We start from the raw sequence: 8,034 nt of genomic DNA, 5'->3' as shown, positions 1-8,034 counted from the left end.
AAAGATGGATGATTGAGTATAGATCGCCAATTGAGGCAGTATTCCAGTGAGCACAGAATGCCGACTAAGGCAGTGTTCTTGATGGATGGCGCCATACCTTCCCAAGGCCAGCGTGAATAAAACCTACTCCAAGGTTTTTTTTTTTTGGTTTCATGTTAGTGGATATAGACCAATCATGATGCGAAAGGTCTTGTCGTAGAAAACTCTAGTCCGGTAGGAGAAGGTGAGCAAACCAGAGGGCTTTGGTCATAAACTCCTTACGCTCTTATGAACTGCCAACTACCCTTCGAATTCCAGATAATATCTTGGTAGTTCCAATAATAGTAGAGGAATTGAACTTGGAAAGAATAATGTCTTCGAATTGACATCATTCTAGTTAAAACAGAAAACATTGCAAAAAATTATTTTTCTTAAAGGAACTATTAAGAAGGGATTGCATTACTATGTTTTTGTGTCATGAATTAAAGGCATATAATGAATTTGTATCAATAGATAATTCAAAGAAGCTATTTTTATATGTTGAACCTAAGGTGGTAGGTAATTAAATAATTAAAAATACTCTATTGAGGAAAGCGTGAGGATCCCAATGAATCCAGACCTATGGTTGGGCGGTCTCGGTAAGCTGAGAGCTTTCTTGAGAAGGAATAAAAATTACATTTTTAATGGACCATTAGAGATCAAAAAGCTTGACTTGCATCAATTTAGAACCATGGGCTTTTTATAAGGGATGGAAACTCAAACCACTGACACTAATCAACTATTAGTAGTTGATTTGACCAAAAGACTCAGGTCGATCCTCGTAGAAATGGTTGGAACTTCCACTACATGGCAGAGTCAAGCGAGCCTAGTTAGCAAACTCTGAGGGTTTTAATAAAAAATCCAAGACAACATTTTCTAGGACATCTCTTGATGGGCTACTAAGAATGTATCGCCAAGGAAGCAACTCGAGCAGACACGTTACAGTTGGTATCAAAGCGCACATTGATATATGATATGATGCAAGTAAATAAAGTCAAGTAATAATTACAGCATAAAATATCTTTCCTTTAAGTAGTGAAAATATTCTCTTGTTAATACATGTTCTTGATTTTTGACAAAAAGACAAACCTTGGGAACGATTCTTGATTTTCCAAGTTATATTTATGTCAGCAATGCACTTCTCTAGTTTCAACTGGAGAAACCAGATGATGCGAATATTAGATCAGATATACAATCATTCACCCTTGTATTACGAAAGAGGATGGATGTTAAGCAGAGGGTATTGTTACATTGGTGCAAATAGTCTTGCTTACCTCCATTATAATTTAAAGAGGCTAAGGTGGATGGAAACCCTTAAGGTTGCCAAGATGTATCTCTTCTATGAGGCCAGGGTAAACTAAAAAATGTTCACTAGAGGACGACAAGTCAAATTAAACATGTACATTTATGAGGAGGTTACAAAGGTTATACCGATTGATCAAGTCATGGTTGTAGGACGGTCCACTTGCCATATAACTACAATAAAGATGGATTACTTGATTTTTTCCTAAAATATAGATTTCTAGATATTCATTCCCAGAATCCAAATTACTATGCAATGGATGTATCGCAATGCCATGCCTAGATTGTGGTAGAAAAACCTTTTCCAAGAATAATATGAGCTCTCAAACTACTCAAATAATGTATTCCCTTCCTATTGACGTAAAGAATTATTTTTGTCCACCTATTTGTCTTCTTGATAATCAAGAATAGTGGGAATATGTTATTTGTTTGATTATTATTTTTAAATTAAAATTACAACTCTATTTTGAAGTGTAAACCGTGATCATTATCAAAAGGCCAAGTAGTACATAATTTCCTTCCTAAATTAATAGGTAGATTAAGCAAGAACATCTTTTTTGAAAATTATTAGAGAGAAAATTGATAATAAAAATTGCATAATTCCTTAGAATGTCACCCCGAATCCCAATATTATAGAAGCTCAAGAGAATAAATTTCTTCTCAAGCAGTACAAGCCACTGGAGTTTAATGGTAAAGAGAGGGACATTTTAACTGAAGCAGAAACATGGATAGAATCCATGGAAGACTATTTCGTTGTTGCAAGATTGCACTGTCAAATGAAGCCATGATTTCCAAACTAAAATTTACAAGAGATGTCCATCTTTGGTGGAAATAGTGGTACAAGGACTAAAGAATGCCCGAAAGTGCTATCACTTGGGACAAGATTAAGGATGCTGTGCGTGGGAGATATCTTCCACCCACATATTAAGCCCAAAAGATGAATGAGTTCTTCAACCTAAAGCAGTTAAGGCTAAGCTTAGAAGCTTACTACTCCAAAATCGTAACACTTCCAAAATATGCACCTACAATGGATGTTTCACGATAAGTATCCAAATTTTGCAATGGTCTAAATCTGCCCCTACATACATGCCTTGAATTAATGAGACCCTTAGATTTACAGAATGCATTGATTCGAGTAGCTCCAATAGTTCAGGAGATCAAATAAAGGCTAAGAAATGCAAAAATTTGGAACAGGAACAGTCAGGATAAGGGCAACTTCCAAGGTTATGCAAAAAGAGCCCAAGGGTAGTACTGACCAAACAAGACCAAGAAGGCCAAATCAAATGTAGTGGTTGAGAAGCTTTATACCCACAAGAAAGAGTAATGAGGCTCCAAGATGCTTCTATTGCAAGAAACCAGGACATTTCAAGAGGCAGTACTCGAAAGCTTAGCCAAGGTTAGTTTCGTAGGCAAAGCATAGATGCCAGGGGGAAGGTTGTTGGAATAAACCTAAAGGAGGTCAATAATGATAAAGATTCTACAATGGAATCTGATATGAAAAGAGCTAGAGTACACGACACTCTCAACAAGAAGGGTCCAAATCGCTAATTCTCAATAATTCAAATACCAATAAATTATCAAGGTAAACCCTTTCGAATTTTAATTGAATATGGAAGTACCTAGTTTTTTGTATCACCAAAATGTGTGAAAAGGCTAGGTATCAACACTACTCTTGCACCTAGTTTGCTTGTGGAGTTAGCAAACGGCAAATAAGTTCTATCAACACAACAAACTAGCAAGGTATAATTTAGTTTGGGTGGCAATTTTTTTAAAATGAGCTTCCAAAGAGCTTCCAAATCATGAACCTTAGGGCTTATGAATGTCTACTAGGTATGGATTGGTTAATTCCAAATAAGGCCCATATCCATTGCAAAAAGGACGAAATCACATTTTAAAACTCAAAGGGAGAACAAGTAACCACTCAGGGAGAAGCAAGAAACCCTAAGGTTCAGCTGGTTAAAGCTTCACGAATAGTAAAAGAACTAAAGAAAGGATTACCCATCTATCTAATTAAACTCAACAAGGCCGAGTAGGATAGTGAAGCCAAGGATCAACCATCTTGGATAAAAGAATATGGGGATGTTTTTTCAGAAGACCTGACAGACAAGGGGAGTAGATCACGAAATTCAACTCATTCCAGGTGCTACCCCCGTTCGCTAAACAACCCTACCAAATGTCAATTCCTAAAGCCATTGAGAAAAAAGAACAATCAAGTAGCTATTAAACCAAGGATACATCCGGCCAAGTAATTCACCATGGGGAGCCCCGGTACTATTTCAAAAAAAGAAAGACAGAACATTTCGCCTTTGTATTGATTACCGTGGACTAAACCAGGTGACAGTGAAAAACAAATATTCCCAAGATAAATGAGTTGCTTGACCAACTCCAGGGAGCAAAGGTCTTTTCAAAGATCAATCTCAGATGAGGCTATTATCAAATAAGAATTAGGGAGAAAGATATCCCTAAATTTGCTTTTAACACAAGGTACAATCAATCATTATGAGTTTATTGTGATGTCATTTGGGTTAACAAATGCTCCTGTCACCTTCAAGAGGTTGATGCAAGACATTTTCCGACCCTACCTTGACGACTTTGTCCTTGTCTTCTTTGATGATATCTTAACATGTTTCAAGAATGAAGAAGACCATGGACCACAGCTACGAGTAGTTCTTGAAACAATGAGAGCCCACAAACTGTATGCTAAAAAGAAGAAACATGCATTCTTCAAGAAGAAAATTGAATATTTAGGATTCATAGTATCAGTAGATGGCATTTTAGTGGATCCTGCCAAGGTCCAAGATGTACAAGATTGGCCACCCCCAACAAGGGTCAATGAAGTGCAAAGCTTTCTAGGGCTAAGAAAATTAAAGATCCACAAAAGAAACTATGCCACACATGATCTAGAATTACGTGCTATAATTCATGTCTTTAAATTATGGAGACATTGCTTGCTTGGTAAAAGGTTTTCTCTAGTTACTGATTATAAAAGCCTAAAGTGGATTTTTACTCAACCAGATTTCAATATGAGACAACATTGATGGATTGAGACCTTGCAGGAATTCGACTTTGAAATCAAATATAGACCAGGCAAGGAGAATGTGATTGCGGATGCCCTAAGGTGTAGATCATTTCTTAATGCTCTAATCCTAGAGGAACTCTCTAGGGCTGAAACTCGTTACAATGATTTCCATGTCCAGTATCCCTCTCATAGAAATGGCTAAAGAAGAGGCAGTGAAGGATCCAAGCTGTTAGAGATTGTTAAGAGAAATTTTCGTCAAGGATTTAAATCTAAAACTCAAGACTAAGTATCAAGATTTTTCCATAAACGAGGAGTTTGCATATTACAGGACAAGACTATATATTCTCACGATTCTCCATTTTTGGGTCATCCTGGTTAATACAGCCAGAAGAAGCTTCTTTTGGGAAAGACTCAAGGGTGATGTACTCAAGTATGTCTCCGAATGCCTAAACTGCCAATGAATTAAGGCTGAATGTGTCACATTGCTAGGAAAGCTCCAACCACTTGACATTCCTCAAATGAAATGGAAGTATATCAACATGGACTTCATAGTTGGATTACCCCCAATACCAGGAGGATATAACTCCACAATGGTAGTCATTGATATGCTAACAAAAGTTACACACCTTATTCTTGTAAAAACCAATTACAAGACTTTTGATATCGCCAGGCTTTTCATTAAGAAAATTTTCAGGTTACATGGACTACCCCAGAGAATCATCAGCGACCGCGATTCTCTCTTCACATCAATCCTTTGGAAGAGTTTGTTTGAAGCTCTAGGAACCCAGCTCTGCTTCAATATTGCTTACTATCGCCCAATCGATGGTCAAACAGAGCGGGTCAACCAAGTTATTGAAGACATACTGAGAGCTTATTGTAATAGGGAGCCCAATTGGTGGATCCAATATCCTACCCTTAGTTGAATTCACCTACAATGCATCATATCATCAAAGTATTCAAATGACTCCTTTTCACGTAGTATATGGGCAAGATTGTCTTACACCATTAAATTTTTTCAAACCTATCCTACGGGTAGAAGCATCTAGGCAAATGCAAGACGAGATGGATCAACAAAAGTGAAGATTATAAGGTAAGACATTCAAGAAGCCATTAGGAAAAAAAATGAACTTACAAATGGGCCTTTTAGCCCCCCTGAGGAATAGTAAAATAATCATCTTCTCTCTCCACTTTTGCAATCTTGTTTTGCCTTTTTTATACTATCTACAAAGATACTCAGATTCCTTTTCTCTCCTTATTCAATAAGTCTTTTTCAACCAAATTTTATATTAAAAAAGGAGTTAGTTATAGGAGTATGGTGCTTTGTTTTCAATGCAAAATGATTAGTAGATACGAGTAATTGCTTTTTAATCAGAACAAGGAAAATAAAATTTCGAAAATTCTTTTTAAGATATTTTGGGGATTTTTTATATTCTAGCTTTTGATAAAAAAACAAACAAATTGGTCAAATTTCGTGTTTTTTGAAAATATTTTTGGAGGTAAAATAGAAATGTCTAAAATACAAAAAGTCTTGGATATCCCTACCCTTTGAGCTATTTTCCCCCATATCTATACTCTCTCATGGCTCTATTGCGACCTCTTCTTTGTGTTTATGTAACCTTCATTAACAGAGTGAATTAGTTACACCCTCCTTTCCCTTGGTACCTTTGTGTGCCTCTCTGTGCATCTTCACTCTACCTCTTATGACAACTAAGTAGGCTCCCCGTTTTTATTAATAGTAAAATGAATATATGAAAGAAGGAGCTGCATATTGAGGTAGAGATTGAATATGCCCCATTATTCAAAAGAACCCAGCGTACTAGTGTCAACCCTTAGGTTTTGCAGAGTTATAGACAAATGGGATTGAAATATGTGGATTTGTGGGTTGATGGGAAAATCTACCCAATTGACCCCTTAAACAATAGACCTCCAACTTTCTCAGGAATCACAAATTTGCTGAAGTATGTGTGCGAGGGTGAAAATGGGTTGCTTGGTTACACTAGGTGGTAACTTGCCAAGCAACAATAAAAAATTACCATGATGTGATCGATGCACATCAACTTCATATACAACAGCTCATAGGACAAGTGGTACAACCGAATGACACTATAATTCAACAAAACGATCAAATTATTTCAATGCAGGACACTATCCATGACATTGGTATCTCATATGAGGAGGCAAAGGCACAATTGGACGACTTGAGAAAGATCAACATCAAGCTAACACATGAGCACAAACGAAAGAATTAGTCAATCAATGAGTTAATTGTGAATAGCGGCTAGTGGAAGTGACGTATCGAAGCATGTAAGGTAGCTTAGAAAGAGAACCTAGGTGAGGGTGAGGTTGGATTGTTTATTAGTAGATTGTTGAAAGCAAGTACATTGAAAAACACTTTGAGTAATCCTAAGTTTAATACTGTGAAGGAAAAGGTGATTGAGTGCATATTAAAAGACTCAAGCTCAGAAAGAGTGCATATTAAAAGATGTGTGAAGGCTAGGTACTAGCACAACTTACTCAAAGATATTCAAAGGTGTGAAGGCTAGGTTTGGTTGTATGTTGAAGAGAAATAGAATCATGCCTCTTCCTCAATCTTCAAAGTTAATAGAGACATGACGACAACTGAATACAAAGGTTTTGGAGCTGATAGGGTAGTCGGTAATGGTAATGTACTATAATATGTCTATTGAGGAATATAATGGTCATTTGTAGTTTGTTATAAAATTAGATGAAAGTGAGGTCGTCAAAGGAGTAAAGCTTGAAAGAGTTAGTGTAACTATGATGAATAGAGCTTTACATTTCGACAAAAACAACCCAAGGAACTTTAGTGTTCAATCCGAGTGCCATGTGTGGTGGCTTGTTGCATTTGAAGTTCCTAGGGAAACATTTGAGGTGTTGCAGCTATTCTTTATGCACACAAGCATTCCAAGCATCATCGATCGTCAGGAACATGGTGAGATGCTCTCGATTGAAGGGTATGGTCAATACTTGGTTGAATGGAATCTTGTAGGAGACTTGAAAACTTTAAAATGCATGTGTGGAATCTCAAATGGTGCAAATACAAATAATCCATACCTATATTTCTTGATAGAGAGGGTGGAAGGAAAGGACCGAAAGAAGAATTGGCAAAGGATATCAAGTGCTACACCGACGCACAATATAAATGATCCCACTTGGAAGCCCATCTTCAACATTCCATTCGATCATATTCACATTTGCTCATTGCATGCTTTTGTTAGAATCATGGAGAAACTTGTATATGAATACATTTGCTTTGCTTATAGGATGCAACTAGAAAAAGAAGCCATTGCAATGTGTAGGAATGTGGAGTGCTATAAAAAATTGGGCTACACAAGCATCAAGTGACGATTGAAAAAGATAAGAAGAGATCAGGAAAATTCGGTAGCTTACAAAAAAAGACTTACTTTGTAGGAGCAAAGGCTAGGAAGTTTCTCTCAGCACCCATCAACGAGGAAGGAAATGTCAGGTTCATAGGCCGTAGGACTACAATGGGTGGAAAAAGTTACATTTTGTAGTTCTTGATCGAAGTAATGGAGGAAAAACAAGATTGGGTCAAAGTTAAGGTTTGGATAAGTCTTAACAAATTGGCTCCCTTACTTCGCAAGATGGTGTTTAGCAATGAAGATAAGCAAGAAGTTATCAATGCTGTGCATAGCTTCTACGAAAATATGGTGGAA

The sequence above is a fragment of the Lygodium microphyllum genome, chromosome 2 (assembly GCF_053477565.2).
Source record: "Lygodium microphyllum isolate KBCC chromosome 2, Lygodium_microphyllum_v1.1.10, whole genome shotgun sequence".
NCBI lineage: Eukaryota > Viridiplantae > Streptophyta > Polypodiopsida > Schizaeales > Lygodiaceae > Lygodium > Lygodium microphyllum.
Note: the sequence above shows the minus strand (reverse complement) of the source record.